This window comes from Calliphora vicina, chromosome 3, assembly GCF_958450345.1.
Source record: "Calliphora vicina chromosome 3, idCalVici1.1, whole genome shotgun sequence".
NCBI lineage: Eukaryota > Metazoa > Arthropoda > Insecta > Diptera > Calliphoridae > Calliphora > Calliphora vicina.
In genome coordinates, this window is record NC_088782.1 from 127,250,594 (window position 1) to 127,265,208 (window position 14,615).

General features: G+C 31.1%; 1 protein-coding gene across 1 annotated transcript in view; it reads right to left on the reverse strand.

Annotated features, from left to right (window-relative positions):
- Sox21b overlaps positions 1-13,746 on the reverse strand; it is a 72,101-nt gene extending 58,355 nt beyond the window's left edge. The window contains exon 1 of the mRNA XM_065504633.1: positions 13,162-13,746. The gene's annotated coding sequence lies outside the window, so the exon portion shown is untranslated. The remainder of the gene's footprint in view (positions 1-13,161) is intronic.
- Between the last annotated feature and the right edge of the window lie 869 nt (positions 13,747-14,615).

The window sequence follows — 14,615 nt, forward strand, 5'->3', positions numbered from 1 at the left end:
AAAAAATTTTGTGAAAAAAAAATTGGTTTAAAAAATATTTTTCTCGATTTAAAGTTTTTTCCAAATTTTTTAAAAAAAAATTTTTAAATTTTTTTTTAGTTTTAAAATTTTTTGTTTGGAAAAAAATTTATGAGAAACAAATTTTTTGATGAAAAAAAAATTCGGGTTAAAAAATATTTTTCCCGATTTTGACCCATTGTAGGTCCAACTTACTATATATAGCCTTATCTACATCGTTGCAATGGACTTTGAAATATCTATCATTAGATATCCATATTGACTTAGTAATCCAGATATAGATCAAAAATAGGTCAAAAATCGAGGTTGTCCCGATTTCTTGCTCATATCTCCGTTATTTATGGACCGATTTTGCTGATTTTAAATAGCAAACTTCTCGAAAGCATGTCTGACAGAATTATTGAAGATTTGGATCCCGAAGATATCTGGGGTCTTCAGAAAATTGATTTCAACAGACAGACGGACATGGCTTAATCGACTCCGCTATCTATAAGGATCCAGAATATATATATTTTATAGGGTCGGAAATGAAAAATGTAGAAATCACAAACGGAATGACAAACTTATATATACCCTTCTCACGAAGGTGAAGGGTATAAAAAGGCGATATTTCGGTACTTTTTTTTAGGAAAAAAGTACTTTTTTTTCTTTTTAAGTTATCTAAAAAATTTCTAAGAAGATGTATAAGGAATTTATAATTTTTTGAAAAGCTAACTTTACATAAAATATTTTAAATGAAAAAAAAAAATGAAAATTATAGATATCAGGGGGACTAGGTCCATCCAAAAAACGCCTATTTTTTATGTAAAATTAAATTTTGAGTAAAAAATTCTTAAATCGCATAATTGATATGAAAATATAGTAGCCCATTCTAGATGTTCCAATATGTTCTTAATTATTTTGTAAGGGGTTTCGATAACCCCAACCCTATATTATGGAAATATAGCCAAAAATCTAAAAAATCACATTTTTGGGATTTTTCAAAACTTTTTTGGGAATTGTGGGATTCCTGATAACAAATTTCAAAATTCGTTTTTAGTTTTGCAGTTTCAATAGAATAATCTATATAACAGTAAAATTTCATTAGAAAATGTTCAGAAATAAAAATTTAATTTCAATTTGAAAAATATTATTCATGGTGAGGAGTATAACGTATAGAATTTTGGTAGCTTTAAAAAAGCTTTAAAGCTTTCGTGTTAATAAACAATTGTTAAATGTAAATATGTACGTTGTATTTCAATATTTTCCAAAATTCTTAAGAATTCTGCCAAAACTTAAAATGAAAAAGAGACAATTAAAAAACGTAACAAAAAGCCGACCCAATTTGTTAAAAAAAATGCTGGTTCTTTTAAACAGCAGGATGCACTACTGTATACAGCATATACTCGTACACAATGTCCTGGTCACTTTTGCTTCTCATGATATGACAGTTTCTTTTTTTTTTTGTTCTTCTACTTTGGCCCAAAAAAAGAAACAATAAATGTAAAATTCTACAATGTAGTGGGACAATCAACATCAATTTGCACATGTTTAGGTTTCACACGTACGAGTAAAAGTCCGTCCATCTGGCTGTCCGTCCTTATATTTTAAATGTCAGTAACATAAAAAAAATAATTTAATAAAAAACCATGTGGCACTTAATAAGGATTAAAAACTTGCCACAGCAAACTTCCAAACAGAGGTGGGGGCAAAACGTAAGCCATTCATTCCACTATAAGTTTTTTTTTTTGGTATTTTTTTATTGTTATTATTAAGATTGTTCCAAATTTGTTATTTTCATTATTACTTTTGCTGGCATTTTGTTTTTTTTATTGTTACTGCATTTTTTGTTTTTTGATTTAAATTTTTAATCCGCCAGTTGCAGCAGAGATTTGGTGCTTGTTAAAATGTGAGAATTCGTTAGCAGTTTTAACACCAGCAGCCTTTAAAACGTTATCGCCGTTGTTTGGCGACAGTTTCGGTTAGTAAAATGTCCTGTGGCGTAGAAACCTATAAAATTGTATATTTAACTACTTCTAGTTTAAAAGTATTACACTCATTATCATATTTTCTGGCTGTTTTTTTCTTAATTTTATTGAAAATACAAAAAGGCAGAAGTGTAAAATCATTAATGACATTTAATTTTCTGTTTACATAATTGCCAGAGGCTTTATAACACATTTTTAGCATTTAAAACAGAAGATTTGGTTTGGAAAGGTGATAAGTTTGTTATAATATCGTACTGCAATGGATATATAAACTATAGAAGTTTAAGAGTTGAGAAACACGAGGGGTGATATTTATGTTTTGAGGGGAAAAATACCAAAACAGCTATTTGTATTTTTTTTTATTGATAAAGCTTTTTTGTCTAAAGACCAAACAATTTAAAGAAAAAAAAAAACAGAAACAGATCTCAAGATAAAAGCTGTTGGTCTCTAACTCAGTTTGAGGCTGACAAACAAATCAAAAAGCTTTTTTTATAAAAATAGATAATAAGCTTTTAAAACAATTTTTCAGTAAAAAGTCTTTGGTGGAAAATTTATTTTTTACAAAAATAAGCTTTTTCTTTTAAAAATAATTTTTATGGAAAAAGCTTTTTTTCTAAAGATTTCATTGGATTATATTTTTTATTAATTTAATTAAAAATTCAAAAAGCTTTTTTGTACAAATAAATAAAAAGCTTTTTTAGTGAAAAAAGTAATCTTTGTAACAGCTTCTTGTGACCTTTTTCCAGAAAAGCTTTTTTCTAAAAAGATTATTTTTAAATAAAAAAAAATATTTTTTTATGGAAAAAGCTTTTTTGGTTAAAGACTTTTTTGTTGAAAATAATTTTTTTTAATTGAAAGAAGGATTCAAATAGCTTTTTTCCATGAAAAAAAAAATTAAGTTTTTTTAGTGCAACAAAATATAAGAAGCCGTTTTAGTTTTGTTTAGTAAAACTGATTTTTTTGACGAAACAATTGTTTTTTGGTTAAAAAAATATTTTTAAATAAAAAGCTTTTTTTTGGAAAAAAAAAATCTTGTGCAATGAAGTGAAAAAACAATTTTTTTTCTAAATACATAGTTTATCTTAATAAAAAAAGTTTATTTTGTTGGTTGAAAAGAGACATTTTTGTTGTAAAAATCTTTTTATAATGATTAAGCTTACTTTTCATTAAAAGTTACTTTTTGAAAAAAATGTTTTTTTAATAAAAAAAACCTTATTTTGTTGGTGAAAAAACCAAATTTGTTTGGTAAAAATATTTTTATTTAATAAAAAATTAAAACCTTTGTTTAAAAAATTTATTTTTTGTGGAACAAAGTTTTTTTTATCTTTTTCTGAAAAAAGCTTATTTTGATGAACAAAAATTTGTATTGCAAATTGCTGGAATGAGAAGAAGAAATTAGTGTTGCCCAATCAATCCGACTTCTTTTATTTTTGTAAAAATTATTATACTTAACTATTATTACAATCTCTTGAGCTTTTAAAGCCAAATGCGCGAAAAGGTCCCTTTTTGGAATAAAATATTTGTTTCTATATAGTCAATTTTAATGAAAAAAAAGCTTATTTTGTTGGTGTAAAAGCAAATATCCCAGCAAAAACTTTTCTTACAAATAAGCCGAAAAATAAGGGGAATTTGAGGATTCAACTACTTATTTTTCTACTGTAAGAAGTCATTATTTTTGTTCGAGATGTCCCAAAAGTAATCCTTTATATTTTGGCCAGAAATAAGTTGTTTTGTTAGTAGAGTTATTTATAGAATTTTTATTTACACAAAAAAATAAAAATAAAAAAAATAAGTCGCAGACCCGATTCGAACCTGCAACCTTCTGTTTGGTAGTCTGCCGTTGTGCTCACTACACCACTGCTTAGTTATTTCATTGTGCATCAAATAATGGTTTTCACACAGTAATGCAATATTCTTTTCTGTTTTTCTAAAAATAAACATGCAATAAAAAAATGGGCAAATTGAAAAAAAGTAACAGTTTTTTTGTTTTGTTTGTTTATTTTGTTTTTTTAGACTTTACTACTTAAAAAGTAAGTTATTAAAAAAGACATTATTAAAAAGACATTGTAGCCTTTGTAAGCGAAGTTTTTGCTGGGATGTTTGGTAAAATCTATTTTTTTGTGAAAAAAGCTTTTTTTTATCTCTTTCTGAAAAAAGCTTATTTTGATGAACAAATATTTTTATTGGTAATTGATGCAATGAGAATTAGAAATTAAATCAATCCGACATCTTTTTATACCGTTCACCTTCGTGAGAAGGGTATATATAAGTTTGTCATTTCCACAATATAATTTTCCGACCCTATAAAGTATATATATTCTGAATCCTTACAGATAGCGGAGTCGATTAAGCCATGTCCGTCTATATGTCTGTCTGTTAAAATCAACTTTCCGAAGCCGCCAAATAACGTTCATACATCAATATCTCTGGGTTTCTTCCTCCGCTCGATTGCTATTTAAAATCGAGAAAATCGGTCCACAAATGGCTGAGATATATGTAAGGAAACAAGTAAGAGTGCTATATTCGGCTATGCCGAATCTTATAACCCTTCACCTTTGTTGTGGATGCATTATTATTTTTTATAATTAGTATATATGTATGTACATTGCCCACTTTCAGCGTACAGCATCCTAAATTTATCAAGAACACAAAAAACAACAACAACGCCAAACGAAACAAAACACCAAAAGAAAAAACAAAAACAAAATACGCAAGGCAATGAAACCAACACACATCCAAACATACGTTTAATTGTATAAAAAACAACGCCAAAAGAAACAAAATACGCAAAGCATGCACATTCAAACATACGATTTGTTGATTTTTTGTCAAAAAAACCAACACACAACTAAACAAAAGTTTAGTTGTATAAAAAACAACAACAACGCCAAAAGAAACAAAATACGCAAAGCATGCACATTCAAACATACGATTTGTTGTTTTTTTGTCAAAAAAACCAACACACAACCAAACTAAACTTTAGTTGTATAAAAAACAACAACAACGCCAAAAGAAACAAAACACAAAAAAAACAAAATACACAAAGCTTGCACATCCAAGCATACGTTTTGTTGTTTTTTTGTCAAAGCATGCAATACATTGTGTTTTTTGATGAAATTTTCAGAGGTTGTCTCGGATTTTTGCTCATATCTCCGTTATTTATGGACGGATTTTGCTGATTTTAAATAGCAAAATTCTCGAAAGTATGTCTGACAGAATTGTTGAAGATTTGGATCCCGGAGATATCTGGGGCCTTCAGAAAATTGATTTCAACAGACAGACAGACAGACAGACAGACAGACGGACATGGCTTAATCGACTCCGCTATCTATAAGGATCCAGAATATATATACTTTACAAACGGAATGACAAACTTATATATACCCTTCTCACGAAGCTGAAGGGTATAAAAACCGGGACAACCTCGATTTTTGACCCATATCTGCATTATTTAGAGATTAGTATAGACAATATGGATATCTAATGATAGATATTTCAAAGACCTTTGCAACGACGTATGTAAGACCATAAGTTGGACATACAATGGGTCAAAATCGGAAAAAAATATTTTTTAACCCGAAATTTTTTTTTTTTTTCTCCAAAAGTTTTTTTTCGCTAAATATTAAAAAAAATTAAAAAAAAAAAAAAAAAATTTTAAAAAATAGAAAAAAAAATTTTTCGCTAAATATTAAAAAAAAATGAAAAAACAAAAAAAGTTTTTAAAATTTAAAAAAAAATTGAAAAAAAAATTTTTCCAAAAAAAATTGAAAATATTAAAAAATTTGTATTTTGAAGTATAATTTGGTGAAGGGTATATAAGATTCGGCACAGCCGAATATAGCTCTGTTACTTGTTTTTATAAAAAATATTATACTGAACTATTAATATCTTGAGCTTTTAAAGCCACTTGCGTGAAAAAGCTACTTTTTGATTAAACATTTCTAAATAGTAAATTTTAGTGAAAACAAAAATACCCTCCACCTGCATACATGTATGTATATGGGACCTATAACCAATTATAGGCCGATCATCATAGAATTTGGTGTAGCGATTTTGGTATATATGGGGATTATTTATGACGAATTTAAACTATATATTTACACAAATAACCAAAAATATGTGAAAATTGTAAATTTTTTTTTGCATTTTCTCACATTTTGGTTCATAGCTCTGGTTTTACTGAACCGATTTTGCTGATTTTTAATTTATATTTTTTGCAAGTCAACAAATTTTGTTTGCGTATTTTGACGTGAGCGTGTTTTACACAGACGGACAGACAGATGGACATGGCTCAATCGACTTAGAATTTCATAAGGATAAAGAAAATATATACTTTGTTGGGTCTCAGATGAATATTTCTCAATGTTACACACGGAATGACAAACTTATATAGCTGATTTGGTTGGTGAAAAAGCAAATGTGTGGTAGAATTTTTTTTTTGTGAAAAATTTTTTTTTTCGAACAAAACTTATTTCTGTGAGTAAAACTGTAAATAGTAACTATTTTGGTGATAAACTCTTTTTTTTTTGGGGAAAAAGCTTATTTTTAAGAACAATATTTTTACATAAAATTGCGGTAATGAAGAGAAAAAAGTTGTCGCCAAATCCGTACGCCTTGATAAAACAATATTACGATGCATCGCGTAAACTCATAAATTGCTATTTATAACGAATATAAATATGATGTGAGTTTTTGGGACCTGTTTGTACTTAAATTTTCCCCAAAAAATTAAAAAGAATATTGATAACACCGTTAGCTGCTACATTATACTTAAAGATTAACAAAACAATTAAACTCCTTAAGCAAACATGGCATGTACCATTACCACGACTACTTACTTGGAGACTTGCTGGAAAAAAAAATATTGTACAAAAACCAACCTGAAACTTTATTGGTTCCATAATGTCTGCCACAGAATTCCAAAGCAAAAAAAAAAAAAAAACACACACATGGAAAATGCATTTTAAAACGTGGGCTGTGTGAGCACAACATTATAAAAAATATTTTATGGCTACGGCTACAGGGCCAAAAAAAGAAAACAAGAAATAAAAATAAAATCCAAAAAGAAATATTTAGTTAAAGCTGAGCGTTAATAGATCTCATCGTGAAAATTTATAACTTCACAGCTAAATTACATTTTGATGCAAATGTGCAGCTCACGGACAAAACTATAAGGAGGATGATACACCACCACCATCCAGCACCAACCAGCAAGCACCATTTTCAGCACAGCAGTGGCGAGGAGGCAGGCAGCAAATCTTTTAAGCAGCTCTGACAATGAGCCAAGAAGCGCATTTTTATGCCCACAGTAGGAGCAAATTGCCCCAAGTCACTTGACACATGAACAAATATTTTCTATATAAATGTGTTTCACATTGAATACAACAAAAAACAAACGAAAAAAAACTACCAAACACACAACCAAAAAACCAAAAAAAAAGAGCAAAACAAAAGCCACAAAAAATTGAAAGAAACGAAAAACAGAAACAGATCTCAAGACAAAGGGAACAAAAGCTGCTGGTCTCTAGCTCAGGTTGAGACTGACAAACAAGAATTATGATCGGCTTAGCCACATGCTGAGCCGCTTATTCGTGTTGCATTAAAGCTAAAGGCAATCAGACAGCCTGGGATGGGGATATAAACTGATCAGCCAACAGACAGACACATGAAATTTATACAAACAAACATACATTTTATTTTTATAAAAGAAACGGACACAGTAACACTTAGCCCAAACATGGTTGGTTTTACTTACTACTGCTGCTATTATTATGGCCACTATTAATGTGTTGTCCGTCTCCTCATATTCTTTCCTCATCTGTTCTGTTCAGTTCTGTTCGTTTGTAACGTTTTGTTTGGTTAATCGTTGGACATGTCTTAAATTAAATCGGTATATGATTTCGTTTTCGCGCTCTTTTCATGAACACCACAATAATAAAAAAGGCCACCTAATGTTCAATAAATACAAATACTTTCACACTCGCTAACAATGTCATTCATTCCATATGAATGAATATATTCTCTCCCTCTCTTTGTCTCTTCCTCTCTTAAGCCTTCTTGCTGCTTTATTTCGAATTGATCAATTCAAGACATTTGTTAGACAATGAAAAAATGCATCAATATGATTACCACTGTGCTTAAGAGTTGTCTTGAGGGAAATGAAATGAAATTTGTTTAGAATAAGGAAGGTAACGTTAAAGTAGAGAAATCAAATATTTGTCAAATGATCAAATAAAAGACATAAAGAGAAAATTATTAATCAATGGATTAAAGACTGTTTTGTTAGAGTTTTATAAACAAATTTATTGAATTTCAATACTTTGCGGGTTTGAAATGAAATTCTTTTAGTTGATATCAATCAAGTAACTTCAAGGGAAGTTTTTTGGGACTTAAAGTCATTAAACATTAAATTTTGTAAATTGAGGAAAACGATCTATTGGCTTTTATCTCTTCAATTTCTCCAATGACCAGATATTGGACTTTTGTTGGATTTGTCTCGTCTTAATGGGCCAAATCTGATGAATTCTGTTTTGATTAAAGCCTGTCCTGTTTTTACAAACATACTTTGAAACAAGTTAAAGGGAATAGTTTCAGCATTTGGCCAAATTGAATGGAGACTTTTCGATGCGAGTAACCATTGTAAAGAAGTATTTTTTAATGTCCAGGCAATACTAAAGTCATTGTCTCATACACACTTCTCATACAAAGTGTGTATGAGAAGTCATCGACATTTTTTATTCGTTTGAAAGACCTATCGATGTCAGTGGAATATAACACCGTGCAAATGTCTTCCTCGGCTTCGCTGGGTATCGGGTATCCGAAATGATAAATTTTCCATGACTCTGGCGCATAAATCAGGCAGAATGTGACTGATGACATGAGTTATGTAGGGCCGCTGTGGTTTCTTGCTTATTCGCATAGACCTGCGACTTGAGAAAATCTCACTAGAAAAAGTTTAACGGGGTCAAATCGAACGATCATGCCCTCAAATCGCTCATGAAGAATGTCCAATATGGCATGAGCTGTTTGGCCGTCATGTTGAAACCATCATCCAATGCAGACCAAAAGCAGTTGGCCTGCACTGAAGATGATGGCCTGGCAAACGTCGTTCTCAAAGAAATATGGATCGATGACGCCGTCATCCCAAAATCCCTAACAAACAGAGACTTTTGCGGGATGCATTGGACACTCTCGGATGTCATGTAGATTGGTATCGTCCGAAATTCAACAATTTTGTCCAGAAATAGACCTCATAGCTGAAGACATTTTTTTTGATGAGAATTAGGGTCAGTTTCAAACTGCTCCAGGGAACATTCAGCGAACACACGTCGTTGACTATAGTCGTTTACCTTTATCTCCGGGTACAGGCCCAAGTCACGACACAAAATTCGGCAAGTTGTGCCTACGAAATGCTGAGATCTTATGAGGGATTAGAAATCTCCTGCACACTCTCACGGACAGCGGCGATATTTTCGAATGATCTTGCGTTTCGTCGTCATACGGTTCATTGTTTACTGAAACAGTGTGGTCTGCGAAATGCCGAGATCTTATGAGGGATTCGAAATCTCCTGCACACTCTCATGGACAGCGGCGATGTTTTCGAATGATCTTGCGTTTCGTCGTCATACGGTTCATACTGAAACAGTGTGGCCTGCGAAATGCCGAGATCTTATGAGAGACGAGAAATCTTCTGCACACTCTCACGGATAGCAGCGATGTTTTCGAATGATCTTGCGTTTCGTCTTCAGTTTCTAACTGCTCCATGGATCATTCAGCGAACACACGTCGTTGTCCATGGTGGTTTACCTTAATCTCCTGGTGTGGTCTGCGAAATTCCGAGATCTTATGAGGGACGCGAAATCTCGTGCACACTCTCACGGAAGTCCCTATTTACATGCATTCGAATATTGAACTAAGGTGGCAGTGTAGCTTAATTTCAAGATTACTCACCAGCGATCTTGCAATATTAGTTACCACTCAATAACGATATTCGGGGTGATTAAGCAAACATCAGGTTAAAACTTTTAATCGAGTGGAACCAATAAGTCACCAACTATCATGAAATACTATTTAAGTTCCCTCGTTTAATGATATTTTATAGCTCAATTACCAATATTAAGCGATCATCTCGAAATCTTTCCTTAAGCAAACGTCAATCTCTTAATATTAGTTCCCACTCATTAACAATATTTTATAGCACAATAATTGATTTCGGCAGATCATCACGAAATATTTCCTAAACATGAATTCGAGTGGAAATAATAAGTCACTTCATCTTGCAATATTCTTTACCACAATTTAAGGATATTCATCACAATAATTTGTCATTAAGTTAACATTAAAGTCTATTGAATTCAGAAAACTAGAGAGGTAAGGTGTACTAGATAGGATATCATCACAAAAATTCAAAATATAAATTGCTCAGGGAATGGCTAATATAAAATGTCATACAAAATATTCAGTTTAATATCTGCAAGGAGAAGTTTTTTTTTGTAACTAAACGCTGTTATCATGTCCCTAGTATGGTCGGGCATTACCTTCCTGCTCATGTTGGTTAAAATGAATTTCAAAACTCCACTAAAATGAATTGACTACACTTTACACCACCATCATTCTCACCTTACACACCTCAACAATTTTAATGGAAGATGTTCTTTAATATTTTTAACAAAATGTTATAAAATATTATCTACCCCCGAATGGAAGAATGAATGAATGAATACTCATTAAAATTTAAGGGTTTAATGTCTCTGGCTGTCATATTCAACAGAAATTTCTAAAAGAATTTACCAAACTGCAGGAGTTTTGTTGGATTAACACGCATCGACGAACAACAAACAAAATGAGTTTTCATGACAACTACTCCAACACCGCACCAAGTACTATGTAGTTTTACAAGGAGTTGGCGGTTTAAGTGACAACAGCAACGGCAAAAAAAAGACATACAGGTGTTATAAGAAATAAAAGGGGTAGTTTTGAAACAGACAGACAGACAAAAAACAATGGAGTCTAAATGTCAAACATGTTCTTTAGAATTAGATAGAAACATTTATAAATTTAAGACAAGCATTACAAAGTAAAACCAGACGTCAGTCATGTTTAATAAAAATTAAATGATATTATGTATACATTTTTGAATGACTTTTTCAAGTGACTCCGACGGTTCAAGATCACAAGAAAGAGGTACTCACGCTATTAAAGAAGCTGTAACAACAAATAGGAAGAGCAGAAAACTAAAAATATTCTCCTCCACTATCCACACAGAGATAAAACAGTTTCTTTGTGACAACCGAATGCAAAGTTTTGAAGGGAGTGACAAATATTTGGTTGATTCAGTCGTAACTCATCTTTACAAACAGACTTTCTATTGGCAGAATCTAAAAATCAATGATTCGATTTGAAAACTTGTGATCAAAACTCTTTGGTCATTGAGCGTTCAGTAATAAAACTTATCTTTCTTTTAGAGATTTTGGAGTTACTGATTATTTGATTATTCAAAATGGATAACGAATCCAGAAGCTGGACCCAGCTTTTCTTTGCATCATTTGGCTGTCGAATTAACCTAATACCGTTTGATCTAAATACAGGAGATATATTGATTTAATGACCAAATTTTGTTCAAACCAAGGGAAAGTAAAAGTTATTGACTTAATGGCCAAATACTTCCAAAAATAATCCCTTTGAATATTAAACTTCATTTCTGCTGAAATCCGCGGTACTAGCATTTCTGCCAGCGCTAGTTCATCTTTATTAAGGGTCTTCCAATATTTTATTTTGCCAAATCACCATGGATGAACATAGCATTCTACAAATCGTGCAAATGATACAATTGTTTTATCAAAATTGGTGTTCAGTTCGGGAAACGTTCCGCGCGCTTAGCCAATTTTACGGTGAGGCTCTTGAATGGGTACGAAAACCAACAAAATTGTTGAATTTTGGACGATGCCAATCCACATAAGATCCAAGAGCGTCCAATGCATCCAGAAAAAGTCACTTTGGTGAGTATTTTGGGATGGCGGCGGCATCGGTCCACTTTTGTTTGAGAACGACGTTGGCCAGGTCAATGATTACCAACATCTTTAGGACTGAATTGGATGATATGGAGAGCAACTGCATGTGGACCTTCCATACATAATGACATCGATAGTCCTTACAAACGAATACAAATTTCGATAATATCTATCACGCACTTTGTTTTATTTAAATTTAAAGATAGGAAGCGCTTTTAGTTGTATTCTCTGAATAATCCTTAATGAAAAGTCAAAGATTAATCCGCCAATTTTAAAAATATCTTGTAACAAAATGTTTAAGAATTTAAAAAAAATACTTATTTGGTTAACGGTTTTCATCTCAATTGGTCAACCTGAGGGAAATTTTTATCAATTATTATCAAAAGGGGAAAAATATCACTTCAATTGTAATAGAATTTTGATAAGAATGTTTACAACTAAAGTTTATTTGTATTAGTTCCGTGACCTGTCACAGAGTGCCTAGAAAGTATAAATTTAGCCCAACTTAGGACCAGAGACCTGCGCCGACTAAATTTCACAACGGCGGCGGCTGACTCCAAAAAATGAGTTGGCTACAAGCCGACTAATGAATAACTACCCAAATTCTAAAAAAATTGAAAAAGTGAAAATTTGAACATTTTATGAAATTACTAAGGAATTTTTATCAAATATGGCGGCTGTTATCAAGCCAACTTAAGCAGAAAAATTTCGGTGGCGGCGGCTTTTAAAATTGATCTGCGGCTCGGCTCAAAAGTTCTATGTCAGTTCCCCTAGGTCAGTAATACAAATCGAAATATTTATGAATCAAAACAAAGGATCTAATTGAAAAACTTGGATGTTAAATTAATTAAATCAAATTTGTATGAAAATCATTTATTTAACCATATAAACATTGTTTGTCCCGGTAGGCTAGTTGGTATTGCGCTAGTTCTATCTATCTGGTGGGGGTTGAAGGTTCGATTCTCGGCACGGGCTTATAGTCTTTTTTAGACCTTAAATTGCGATAGACCTTTAAAATGTCCTCTAATTCCAACATTGAGAAAAAATTTCTAAATAATCAAATTGTTTGTTTAAAAAAAAATTTTAATTTCCCTTTTTTTACAGTAATTTTAAACTAAAAATTAAGGTTTTCTTTTTTAGTTTAGCCTTTAAATTGAAATACTTACGTTAAATTGTGTGACATTGCCAGTTGTATACAAAGTTAAATACCAACAATTTTAATTTAATTTAAATAAATAAATATTTAAAACACTTTAAATTTTTATTTAATAATAATTTATTTCTTGCTTTATCTTGATGCTATAAATTAAAGTTTAGACATTTATAACACTTTTAAATAATTTTTAATTTTATTATAAAAAAAACAAAGCACACACTAAACCACAATTGACTTGTTATTTCATTTTATTAGACATCATAAATTTCTTGACAATTAAAGATTTGATTTCAAATATTTTTTTTCTGGTTTGTTTGTTAAAACCGACGGCAAGTGATTTTTTTTATATTTTTTTATAGCAGACAGGTGTTTATTTTTATTTTTATTGTAAATTTTTTAAAAACTTTCCTTAAATTTTGTTTATTTTTTTTATATAAAATTTTCCTTTTGTGTTCATGCTTTATTTATTTGTTTTGTTTATTATAAGAATTTTTGCACTATTAAAAAATAATTGATTGTTTGTATTTTTAATTTAAAATACTGACTGAGACTACTGCTGTTGTTATTTCTTTGCTTTTTTTTAATATGAATTGTTTCGGTTTTGCTCTATAATTTTACAAAATATTTCCATGTGATTGATGTTTGTTAGTTTTATATAATTTGTAGGTAGCTATACACTTAGTATATAGTTGCTTTTACATATATATACATACAAAATTGATATATAGTTATTTTGCATAACCGATCCACTAAATATTTTGCGTCCAAACGCGCGCGATTTCAAACAACACTAAGAAAATATGCAAACTTGACTAATAAAATTTGTAAAAAAAAGAAAAAATAAAAAAAACAGCTGTATGTGTCATTATTTGTTTATGTATGGCTGTATAAATGGGGGGAATATTGACGTTATGAACATGTATAAACATGTCGTGAGACCCAACAGTCCACAACTCAATACTCTGGCTTATACACAGGCACACACACAGACACACACTTAGCCCAGCAAGCACAAAGAGGCAACCGAAACACCGGCTAAGCTCCAACAAAACTAAGAATCAAACAAATGTTAGTGGAGCTTACACAAGCAAAGCGAAACCAAGCAGTTATTAAGATGAGATGATCTCTGTAAGAAGAAGTAGAAACACAAGTAGCCAAAAAGCCTACAATAACAACAACAAAACCAACAACATTACCAAAACGAAGGAGCAGCAATAACTACAACAAGAAACCCCCCAACAGAAAGCTTTGGAAGAGTACAAAAATAAACAAATAAGCAACAGAATAACGAAAAATAAGAAAAACGCCAAAGAAAAAACAAATAAATAATTAGAAAATGCAGTTGCAATTGCAGTAGACAACACCATCACTACAAAACAACAACAACAACTGTAAAATGCAACAAAACACACAACACTCGCTCTTTCTCTCTATTGTAATCACACACAGCAGGTTGGGCCCTTT